The sequence below is a fragment of the Tachyglossus aculeatus genome, chromosome X3, assembly GCF_015852505.1.
Source record: "Tachyglossus aculeatus isolate mTacAcu1 chromosome X3, mTacAcu1.pri, whole genome shotgun sequence".
NCBI lineage: Eukaryota > Metazoa > Chordata > Mammalia > Monotremata > Tachyglossidae > Tachyglossus > Tachyglossus aculeatus.
The window spans coordinates 19,622,619-19,635,210 of NC_052099.1; the positions used below are offsets into that span (position 1 = coordinate 19,622,619).

Sequence of the window (12,592 nt, forward strand, 5' to 3'; positions counted from 1 at the left end):
AATAAATCTACAGTTGTCGGTAAGAAGGTAATCTGACAGAAATAGGTATTTTTGTTTAAGGGATGGATACACATCTTTCAAGAGGATGAGCGAAGCAAGGTACAAAAATAGAAAGCACCAATCTTTAAGATGCTTATTTGACAAGAAGAAAGGTTTCGTGTCACTTCAAGTGAAGTCTTGAAATCAACTAATCATACTTTGCTTGTTTGAATACCAAATCTAGTTATGCACTTGTCTGTTGACTTCTCCTGCCATTCTCCCCATGAGAAAGCAGATAAACTCTTAGACTGTCTGCCACTGTGTGAAAAGATGAAAGCCCCAGTAATACTGGGGGCAAAGGTAGTTCTCCAATTTTGTTTAAGATAAATTAAAATTAAATAGGTAGTATTAAAAATAAGTTTGTTGCAAGCCATGATTTTCAGTTTGTACTTACGTAAATGTTATTAATGCTTTAAGATAATCTTATAAGTACTCAGTTCAATCTACTGGATTTTTTAAATTCTAAATAATATTAAGGAAGTTGGTGGGGATTCTAAAGCCTATGCTCCTTATGAGCAGGGAGCATGTCTACCATCTCTGTTATATAGTACTGTCCCAAGCACTTAGTACAGTGCTCTCTACACAGTAAGTGCTCAGAAAATACAATCAACTGGAGAAGTTTTTTCCATTCCCTCTGTGATATCAGTTGCAGAGATAATTACTTTCTATGGGCAGTGTAGTAGTTGTAGTTTTATTGGTATCTATTGAGCATCCATTTGTACAGTTTAATGCAATTCTGGAATCACCAATAGTGAAATAAATGATGGTTAGTGATCTTCTTAAGGTCTTTCTAGGTCTGTAAATAAGATTGTTGTTGAAGTCTTTGCCTTAAGCTGATTTGCATTGCTGTTTGCTGAAAGATAATTTACCCTCCAAAAACCTCTATTGAAAATTAATATCTAATATGCATCTGCTCTTCACAAAGAGATGTACACACTATTAAGTATAAATAACAGAGAGGTAAAAGGAAAAATATGCTAAATGTAAAATGTGGTGTGGTGTTTGGCAAGCTATTAGCAGCAAAAAGTAGTGACAGAATTAGCAAAATAAATAAAAAAAGGAACAGCCAAGATTAGATTTAAGGAAGAGAATTAAGTAAATGAGAATGAAAATTGAATGGAAACTTTCTACATTACCCTCAACATAACAGGGAATGTGAATTAGTCTGTGTTTAGTGATTTCCTGAAGGTCATATTCCCTGAGCATAACATTAGATCCCACCTGGGTCCTCACCTTGTTCTTTGGAGACATCGGGAATGGGGAGTGTGGGAAGAGGGAGTGAGGGCGACCCAGAGCACTTAGCATTATCCGAGTTAGTTTCTCCAAGTTCCAGAACTCTGTCAGACTGAGAAGGATGGTCCTTGAGAATGCTCCAGCCTGAACATGAAAACAATCATGCACCCCCTAATCAATCAATCAGTAGCATTGATTGGACACCTGCTGCATGCAGAGTACTGTGCTAAGGGCTTGCGAAAAAAGAGTAGAGTGAGAAGACATGATCCCTGCCCTCAAGAAGCTTATTAGCTGGCAGGGAATATTTACACTTACATTTCAGAAAGTGACAACAATAGAACATGAAAGGGCTCCGTGGGTTGTGAACACCCAAGTGCCTAAGTGGCACAAAACTGTTTAAGTGGAAACTGAAGGGAAATTGGAAATTAGAATGGGAAATTAATCAGGACAGGCCTCCTGGAGGAGATGTGATCTCACAAGGTTATGGACAGAACTGTCTGATGTTACATTGTACTCTCCCAAGTGCACAGTATAGTGCTTTGCACACAGTGACTGCTCAATAAATGTGATTGATTTATTGAATGAATGAATATCTATTTAAATTTATACCAGATTTACTTCCCTTCTCGAGTTAGTGTTAGACTTTCATTCACTCTCAATGGCTATTTCTCATCCAGGCATATTCCAATAGTGACCTATCTCTTGCCAAAAATGGTGATGCCATAGCACACCTCTTGGGGGAATCCATTAAAGAAGGAGTGGGACAATTTCTGTCAAATGTAGTGCTCCCTACAGTACTCCAGCACCCACTCTAAGACCCAAAATAGTGGCTTTCTTCCCTGTGAGGTCTTTGAGGCCTCCCCACCATCCCTAAAATTCCTGCCTCCTGTTTGCCCCCACCATCAAGAGGAAGATTTGGCATGCTACCCAATCCCAGAAAATGTATGATTCATCTAACTGCAGCATAAAGAAGAGCACTGGAGTGCTTATTGCTTAATGTTTTTGTTACTTCATATTGATGAGAAACACATTCAGCAATCCTGCCACAGCTCCACTCTTTCTCTTCCATTTTTTTTGTGTGGTATTTTTACTCTCCTTTAGCCATTTTTGTTCCCATTCCTGCTCTCCTTATTCTTCCAACACCCTCTGTGCTTTCTCTCCGCATTAAGCCTCCTTGCCTCCTTGACTGCTCCGCTAACACGGCAAGGAAGGAAAACAGATCGATAGATAGATCTTTCCTTAGTTTTCAAAGACAGCAAATTAAGCTGCCTCCTGACCGTATTGGTTGAACTATGCACCCAGGAAAACTACAATAAGTAGGTTTAGGTAGAAAACAAAAATGCTATTTTATTCAAGTGCGCTTGTCTTCCATACTTGCTCCTTCATTCATCCTCCCTCCCTTCCGCACAGCACATATGTATATATCTGTAATTCATTATTATTATTACATTTGTTAAGCACTTACTATGTGCCAAGAACTGTTCTAAGTGCTGGGGTAGGCACAAGATTATCAGGCTGTCCCACGTGGAGCTCACAGTCTTAATCCCCATTTTACAGATGAGGTAGCTGAGGTACAGAGAGGCTAAGTGACTTTCTAAGGCTAAGTGTCTCCCCCACTAGATTGTAAGCTCCTTGAGGGCAGAGATACTGTCTACTAATTCTATTGTATTATCACCTGCAGTAGTCAGTCAATACACACTCAGTAAATGCTACCAATTGAGATAAATTTCATAAACTGAGTTTGGTAACTTGCCCTTCACTTATAAGGAGTCGTTGGCAGGAACAGAAACAGATAATCAAATCCCCACACTGCTATCCCTTTGACAGTGCTGTCAGTCTGCTACGAAGAGGTAAATAAGCCACGAGAAACTGGCAGTCTTCCTGATTTCATATTTCTGGCATCAGATAATACACTAACTAAGAGGAAAGAACATTATTGGCCAGGAAATTTTTGCTCAATAGAGCTAATTTTTAAGCTGTGAGCTGGTACATGGAATGGGAGCCTTCTTATCTGTAATTGCACAAAAGGCACATATTGAATAGATTATCTATTCTGAATTGGGGTTCTTACATTTGCCTTCTTATAGAAAAGAACGAGTCCACAACTCTGGATCAATCCTACCTATTAATAAACATAAAAGACAAGCGACTAATTCAAGCCTTAGAACAAAATATTGAGCCAGAGTGGGAGAAGTTGAAAAAATGTTCAGCTAGAAAGATCTATAAATGAAACACTTTGTGCAAATAAGCTATAGACTCAATAAGTTGTTATGAAGAGATATGCAGTCACCCTGAGCTTGGGAACAGACACATGTGCGGCCTTCACGTTGGGCTGTCTATAAACTAAGCAGGATAAAGTCAGTTGAGAGCAAAACAAATTTCTGCGCACGTTGGGTTTTAGAAGGAAAGTGAGTTTCCATTTGATTGAATGGAGCTCACATGATGTCCACCCTCACCTCAGTCCCAACCCTGGGCATCTTCTTAGCTGTCTTCTGACTGTAAGCTAATTGTGAGCTGAGAATGTCCCTGTTTATTGTTATATTGTACTCTCTCACATACTTAGTACTATGCTTTGCACACAGTAAGAGCTCAATAAATATGATTGAATGAATGGAGCAACTCTTGCTGAATAGGCCAATATTTTTTTCCACTAGCCACACCTCACTGTAGTAAACAGGCATTTTGCACCTCCATTTTAGTCTCTGATCGGCTTTCTCTTTTTATCATCATTGATTATTATTATTATTATCATCTGCATTGTACTTAGTGCTTACTTCCCCTCTCAGGATCACACCTTGAGAGTTTCCAGTACTCTACCAGTCTCGGCTATGGGAGGGAGAGTCAAACAGAGGCATACCCATTCCGTTCCTAGCTTGGGCAGTAGCTAGTGAATGGAAAGCAATCTGCTACAAGTCAAAACCTGTGCTGGGCAGCAGTTGAGGGTGGAGTTTCAAGTTTACTGTGCAGAAGGAGGCAGTGGTAAACCATTTCCATAATTTTACCAAGAAAACCCAATGAATACACTACCAGAATGATCACAGATGGAGGTGGGGTGTTCAGGGAGAGATGTGTCGATGGAGTCACTATGGGTCGGAGGCAACTCAACAGCATAAAAGAAGACGACATAAGTGCTTACTATGTGCGAAGCTCTGTTCTAAGTCCTGGGGTAGATACAAGTAAATCAGGTCGAACCCAGTCCCTTTCCCAACTGGGACTCTAAGCAGGTTTCACATGGCTCTGAGCATTCCGCTTCCTCGAACCAGGCTGAACAGGGCAGGGAGACAGGTGGGCTGTCGACAATGAGGTGTCCTTTGGATTTCTGTGAGCATTGTTTAAGAGAAGGATAAAATAGAGACATTAATAGAAAAATATGAGCTCTTTATTTCTTCCTGACAAAAATGCAATTGTACACGTATTATCGCTACATCTGAACCGCAAGCACAACCCTGATTTCTAGCTGGCATTTGCGAGGACGTTGAGACAAGTAATTCTTAGCCCAATGCGTGATATCTCCCCTTCTCTGGAACAGTTTCCCAGGTCAGCCTATTGAGGTTCTTGCTCTTTTCTCAGTGGACACCGTGTAGGAGTCCTCAACACTGGACAGACGGCCAGGATTCCAGACCAGCTAGAGAATACCTGCCGCTTCAACTACAAAGATTCTTCAGGTTTGGCCTGTTCTTTGTAGCCTGTCACTTGGTCCCTGGCTCAAGCAATTCCAGATAGGCCTGTTATGCCTCTTTTCTTTTTTTTTTAACAGCATTTGTTAAACGCTTTCTATATGTCAAGCTCTGTTCTAAGTGATGGGGTAGATATAAGGTCATCAGAAAGAGCGGCCTAGTGGATAGAACCCAGGTCACGTAGTCAAAATGACCTGGGTTCTAATCCCAGCTCCGCCACATGTCTGCTGGGTGACCTTGGCCGAGTCATTTAACCTTTCTGCGGCTCAGTTACCTCATCTATAAAATGGGGGTTAAGACTATGAGCACTATGTGAGACAAGGACTGTGTTCTACCCAATTAGTTTTCATCTACCCCAGCACTTAGTACAGTGCCTGGCACTTAGTAATTGCTTAACAAATATGTAGTTATTATTGTTATCATTATTAATGGCAGGTTGGACAAAGTCCATGTCCCACAGGGGGCTCACATTGTAAGTAGTAGGTAGGCCAAAGCAATGGACAGAGTCCTCTTCAGAAGGTTCCTCCTTGTCACCAAGTGACAGAGTGAGGTATGCCTAGGTTTTTCATGCTGGGCCTTTCTAGGCTTTGGAGCAATCAACAGAGGCTGGCTTAGCAGAAACCTAAAACAAACTTTAGGTCTGGAGGTCAGTGGCCTCAGACCACAGGATGGAAAACAGGTATTTAATCCTCGTTTGTTTTCCAAATTACTTTCCTTTGTTTGCATTTGCTAGAACTCAGGTTCTAGCATTGATATGCATTCATTCATTCAATTCATTCATTCAATCGTATTTATTGAGCGCTTACTGTGTGCAGAGCACTGTTGGCACATAGCACTTAACTAATGCCATCATCATTATTATTATTACTAAGTACTTGGGAAGTCGGCAACATATAAAGGCGGTCCCTACCCAACAATGGGCTCACAGTCTAGAAGGGGGAGGGAGACAGAAACAAAACAAAACATGTAGACAGACGTCAAAATCGTCAGAATAAATCTCTATTGATGTCTTGATTACCTAGACTGTGAGCCCGCTGTTGGGTAGGGACTGTTTCTATGTGTTGCTGACTTGTACTTCCCAAGCACTTAGTACAGTTCTCTGCACACAGTAAGCACTCAATAAATACGATTGATTGATTATCTAGCCTGTACATTCTACAAATGTTAATCGTTATAATTTATGTTCATTTTATATTATGATTAAAAGCCACGCATTGAGGTTGGAGTTCATCTTCCTTCCTCAATTCAAAACAAAACTATTTCTAAAATTAGACTTGATTGACTGGCTTACTAGTATATTATGAAGAATATTTTCAGAAAATAAATGAGTATGGATTAATACCATTTGATGGGCATTTTTAAATATAGTAATTCCAAGGAGACTTGGTTGCATAGAACTCCTTGCCTCAATTTGAAATGAAGAACATTTCACAGTTAATTTAGTTTCCCAGAGTAAGGTTCCCAAGGTGGACTGGTTTTCTGCCTAGCCTTTGGCTCTACTATTTCCCCTATTTGTCTTTTCCCTTCTCTAGAATATAAGCACTTTGTGAGCAAGAAACCATGTCTACCAATTCTACTGTACTTTCCCTAGCACTTAGTACAGTGTTTGGCACACAGTAAGTGCTCAATAAATACCACTGATTGATTGATTATTTGATTGGGCTCTTCTGAAAACACACCTTCTCCAGGATTGTGCCCATTTGACAACTGCCTTTAGCACATATGTTTATTTGTTTACCGTAGCCCTTACGCAAAGTTTCAGTGTACATCAAATGATGCATACGTGTATCTATTTATCCTTCCATATGTCTGCTATGACAGCATCATTTCCTTTTTCTTAAACTATTTGTTAATATCACACGTCTGTCAATTTCCTTCTTTATATTGCAAATTTGGTGAGGATAAAGGCACTTTATTGTATGGCAGTTAAGTGTATAGCAGAGTGCCTTTCACAGTGCAGGAACTTAATCAGTACTGTTAATTAATAACCTAGAGAAAAATCAGTTTGATGCCTGGGGAGCAATGTGTGACCTTCACTTTCCCCAATTCATTTCACAAATGTATTGATATCCCATGGGATTATGAAATCTCAGGAATGCTCCCCAGAGATCTGTCATGACATGACCTCATGAAAAGTGGAACAGAAATGAGAATAAGATGAATCCAACATGGCTAGAGGAGATTTGATTGAACACTATTTTTTCTTTCCTGTCTGTCACCCACACCTAGCCCTAGAGTTCATTTCCAGAACCCGTCATGGCATGATTCTTATATCACAGTGATTAAGCATCTCCCAGCAAAAATAAAATAACCCAGACAGGGAGTTCTCAAACTGATGCTATGCCAGCCCTGCTTCTTTGGGTAAGAATGGGATCAGCCTAATTGTCATTTTCAGCCTTCTGGAACTTGTCCTGCAAAATTTTTGATCCAATTTTCTTGACATTCAAAAGTGATTCAGCAACACTCTGGGATTAGGTCTTTCTTTGAAAGGACCACATCAGGTGTTAAAGGAAGAGGCCATTACCTAGACAAGTGTTAAGCCTCTTTGGGTGATAATGAAATTGGTTGGCATTACAATTAGGACTGAATTGGAAGTGAATATCGGTTAACCTTGGAGCTGTCTTGTTTCAAATCGAAAGCCCTCTGACTTTCTGACCGTACACTAAATGTCCTACACAGAAAAGCCTCAAGTTGCTTGTATAAGACTGCTCTACTTCAAAGAGAAAGCTGATATCTGTCTAGCAATGAACAAGCTTCACACATTTCAGGATATTAGGAATTTATCTGACTGTGAGGGCTGAGAAAAGTTCCAGAAATTAAACCAAGCCTTTGATTCACTTGGTTTTATAGCATTAAATAAAAAGAGGATGTGTTTCTATTTGTTCCTTACTGTTTCTTCTCCAGTAAGCTAGGTGCTGCCACTTATCTGCTGAATAACCTTGGGTCAGGTCACTTAACTTCTCTGTTTCTTGGTTACCTCATCTGTAAAATAGAGATTGAGACTGTGAGCCCCACATGGGACAGGGTCTGCGTCCAACCCAATTTGTTTGTATCCACCCCAACACATAGTACATTGCCTGGTACATAGTAAGCACTTAACAAATACCATAATAATAGTAATTATTATTACTATTATTAAAATGGGTATAAAATGCCTGTTCCCTTTTCCTCCATGACTGAGCTCTTTGTGGGTCAGGGACTGTGTCCAATCTGATGAAATTGTATCTATTCCAGTACTTAGAACAGTGGTTGGCAAATAGTAAACACTAGAGAAATACCACAATGATTATTAATAGTAGTAGAATCCTAGGGAGTTTGTAGATTCACATTGACAGTGGGGAAGACTTATGAGTCTTTGAGTTGCTAATGTTTAAAATGTAGTGACCTGATTTTGTTGGAGGTAAATGTTTGATTTCATAGATTTTTTTTTTACCTAAGTAGACTGAAAGTAGCTCTGTTTGAACACCCTTGAGCTATTCCTTCAATAAATACTTCAAAATACCCTTGTGGTAAGAAATTACTAAAATAAAGAAATGGACAAGCATCCAATCCATTAACACCACATGAGAGTGGCTACCCGAATACAGAAGACTAGCTGTAAAGTTAAAGGTGGGAGGTGGGAAAGTAGAAAAAAAAATGTATGGTGAATCACAGTTATGCCCAGAAATGCCTGGGTATTTTTAGACCACCTTTGTGAAAAAGCCACTGGGCAGAATTCTTACTAAGTGTGATACTTTTTTTAACAGCCAAAGTGGACTTGAAGGAGCTTTTCAAGTTATCAAGTGATCATTCCCATGCAGCCTCAGAACAGTGTTGTTGTCCAGTAAAATCAAACGTAACTGGCATTTTGGGATGCTGCCTGCTATGTGTTGCTAAATTCAGTTGGCAAGTGCATCTGAAGATAGAAATGTTTCTTCCCTTTGTTTTAACCAGCACTGCAGCCCCCTGTTCCCACCAATGGTCATGCAGAGTGAGCCACGTTCTAATGTGTTTCCAACTGGAAGCCATCAGCTAGAATGTAAGCTCCTTGTGAACAGACCTTGTGACGCTCCTTAGTTTTGTACTTCCCAACTGCCTAGTTCCGTGCACTGCATGCAGTGGGCACTCAGTGAGTACTCTAACTGCTGCTGCTACTATCAACCACTGCTGCTTCTCCTACTCACTCAGCACAGAGACATGGGGCCAGGGGAAGAGCTATTTACTGATCTCTGCAACCCACTGCCACAGGCAGAGTCAATAGCAAAGGGGTATATTGCAGTCTGGTCATGTGGCGGAGACTGGTTGGGATGTGTGTGTGTGTGCGCGCACACTCAATTAATCAATCAATCAATCAATTGTATTTATTGAGCGCTTACTGTGTGCAGAGCACTGTACTAAGCGCTTGGGAACTACAAGTTGGCAACATACAGAGACAGTCCCTACCCAACAGTGGGCTCACAGTCTAAAATTATCCCCCAAAGATCACTATTCTTGAGTCCCTGCCCCCTCACAATTTATCAATCATATTTATTTAGCACTTCCTGTCTGCAGAGCACTGTACTTAGCATTTGGAAGAGTGCAATATGACAGAATAGGAAGATATGATCCCTGCTCACAATACATTTACAGTATAGAGACGGAGACAAACAATAATATTATAAATATATTATGGCTGTGTACATAAGTTCTGTGGGAAGAATGGTGGGGTGAAGAGAGCCAGGTAAATAGATGACACAGAAGGGAGAGGGAGTAGAAAAAAGAAGGCTTAATTGGAGATTCTCAGCTCTGTCATTTACCTCCGTCACCTTGGGCAAGCAACTTAACTTCTCTGTGTCTCATCTTCCTTATCTTTAAAATGGGTATTCAATAATAATAATAATAATGGCATTTGTTAAGTGCTTACTATGTGCAAAGTACTGTTCTAAGTGCTGGGAAGGATACAAGGTGATCAGGTTGTTCCACGTAGGGCTCACAGTCTTAATCCCCATTTTACAGATGAGGGAACTGAGGCACAGAGAAGTTAAGTAGCTTGCCCAAAGTCACACAGCTGACAAGTGGTGGAGCTGGGATTTGAACCCAATACCTGTTCTTCCTTCCCCATATGTTATGGACTTCTGTATGGGACAGATACGATGTCTGATCTGATTATACTGACTCTACTCCAGTGCTTAGCACATTACCTGGCATTTAGTAAGCACTTAACAAATGACACATTATTATTACTGTCATCATTGTCATTATTTTTGTGGTTATTGATATCAGTTGGGCTAACTAGTCTACTGACCATTTAGCTCATCCAACATTGGCTGCACAGAAAGGGCCATAGCTTAAACAATCAGAGGACATTCTGCTCTTCTCTGCGGTTCTACAAAGCGATAACAATGTGATTTATCATCAGTGACTGCACTTCCTTTGGGGCAGGTAAAAATGATCCTAGTATCGGATAACTTGGGGAACGTAACCCTATTATGCAAGTGCATACATCTAGGGTTTGATGCCAAAACTCCTTGTCCTAGAGAAACTGCCAAGGACATTGTGATTCTCCCTTTGTCTCAATTTCATCATTAAAATTAGTATTTATGTCATTGATTTAGCACCAAGAAATGCCTAATAATAGGGTAGATTTGAGCTTATCAAATCAAACCATACTCTGGTCCCATACAAGGATCACATTCTAAGAGATGAGGAGAGCTGATGGAAAGGTCTATAAAAGCCCAGTTATTGAGTTCACCTTCCTCGCAACCCCATAATCTTTCCACACAGTTACATTGACAAACCTATTCTTACCTCCCTCTTTAAACCAAAATTCAGCCATTTCGTTGGACTGCCGTAGAGCTAAGGAAGAAATTTTCATGAGAAAGTAGATCAGCATTTTGCCCAGAAATGCTTTTTTTGTAGTGGGCATTTTGGGAGATTTGAGAGTTTGATCTTGTGATACTGAACCACTGGGAGAGCCAAAAAAGAGAAGAGTGACAGACTTAACTCCTGGGAGAAAGCATGAGAAATAGTACAGCCTAATGGAGAGAGCATGGGTCTTGAAGCCTAAAAATTGGGTTCTAATCCCTGCTTTGCCGCTTGTCTGCCTTGCAAGCTTGGGCAAGTCACCTAAATGATCTGGACCTCATTTACCCTATCTGTGAAATGGGGATTAAGACTGTGAGCCCCATGTGGGACAGGGACTGCCTGATATTATTAGCTTGTAACTATCCCAGCACTTACTACAGTGCCTGGCACATAGTAAGCACTTAACAAATGTCATAGCCATTAAAACAAAACAAAACAAAACAAAAAGAGAGGCAGGGAGAGTTGGGAGAGAATTGAGAGGTAATAGAATGGAGATGGGAATGTTAAGGTGGTATATTCAACCTAATCTTTGTCAGCCAGCTGATATTCCAGACTTTATGTTCCTATCATTATCCATATTCATCTGAGTAATAGTAGTAATAATGGTGTTTTTTTAAGCAACTGCTGGCTTGAATGCATGATAGTAAGTACTTCGATCTAATCTTGGCTGCATCACTGATACTAAAGATCCAGTCCATCAGTCAATCAATCAGTGGTATTTATTGAATGCTTACTGTTTGCAGAACACTGTCCTAAGTACTAGGCAAAATGAAATGCAACAGAGATGGTAGATGTGACCCCTGCAAACTAGGAACTTACAATGTTCGGGGGGGGGAAAGGCAGGTTATAGATTGGAGGAAATACAGCACAAGAATATTTGCAGAAGTATTGTGGGGCTAGGGTGAGTATTAAATTGTTTAAGAGATTCACAGCCAAGTTTACAGTTCATACGAAGAGGAGGGAGGATAGAGGAAATATAGGGCACAGTCAGAGAAGGCCTCTTAGAGGAGAGATGATTTGAAGAGGGTTTTGAAGGTGGGACGAGTGGTGAACTTTTGGATTTAAAAGGCAGGGGCAGAGAAGCAGCGTGGCTCTGTGAAAAGAGCATGGGCTTTGGAGTCGGAGGTCATGGGTTCAAATCCCAGTTCTGCCAATTGTCAGCTGTGTGACTTTGGGCAAGTCACTTAATTTCTTTGTGCCTCAGTTACCTCATCTGGAAAATGGGGATTAAGACTGTGAGCCCCCCATGGGGCAACCTGATCACCTTGTAACCTCCCCCATGCTTAGTGCTTTGCACATAGTAAGCGCTTAATAAATGCCATCATTATGATTATCATTATTATTTCCAAGCACCGGCCCACAAACTTTGTTACATGCCTGGATAGAATACTGCTTCCTCAAATAATTCAGTTTAAATCTACGGTTTTCCATGGAATCTGTTTTCGGGCTTTAGGAGTAGCATTTGGCCTGATTATTGGACATGCTTTAGAGATCCTTGACCAATATCCTCTAATGAACAATAGATGATTTATATAAATGTTCCGTAAAGGTCACCTATCTTACTCCAGCCCTCTTCTCTCTGTAATCACTGGATGACATTTCTTGGCATAATTTGGGATCAGTGAGCCTGCATGTTTTAACTTGCAAATGACTCGATGAAAAACAATTTTGCCTCTTAGAACCTAAGCTTGTTCTCCAAGTTGGTAGTTTGCAAAGTTTGTGCTGAAAGCAGCAGAACAAAGTTCTAATTGAGAATTCTGAGTTATGAACCTGGCTCTCCTATGCTTCTACTGTAGTCAATCAGTCAGTCTATTTTTTGG

General features: G+C 40.4%; 1 protein-coding gene and 1 non-coding gene across 3 annotated transcripts in view; both read left to right on the plus strand.

Moving 5' to 3' along the window:
* Positions 1-12,592, plus strand: part of CDH12 (cadherin 12) — a 497,253-nt gene that overhangs the window by 282,000 nt on the left and 202,661 nt on the right. Inside the window, exon 1 of one of the 2 annotated variants that reach the window (XM_038770300.1) lies at positions 4,864-4,937. The exons of the other annotated variant lie outside the window; for it this stretch is intronic. The gene's annotated coding sequence lies outside the window, so the exon portion shown is untranslated. Of the gene's footprint in view, positions 1-4,863; positions 4,938-12,592 lie in introns of those variants that run through there. 2 annotated transcript variants of the gene reach the window in all.
* On the plus strand, positions 4,049-4,186 carry LOC119949054. The gene has a single exon (XR_005457150.1). It is a non-coding gene; the product is annotated as a small nucleolar RNA SNORA7 (small nucleolar RNA).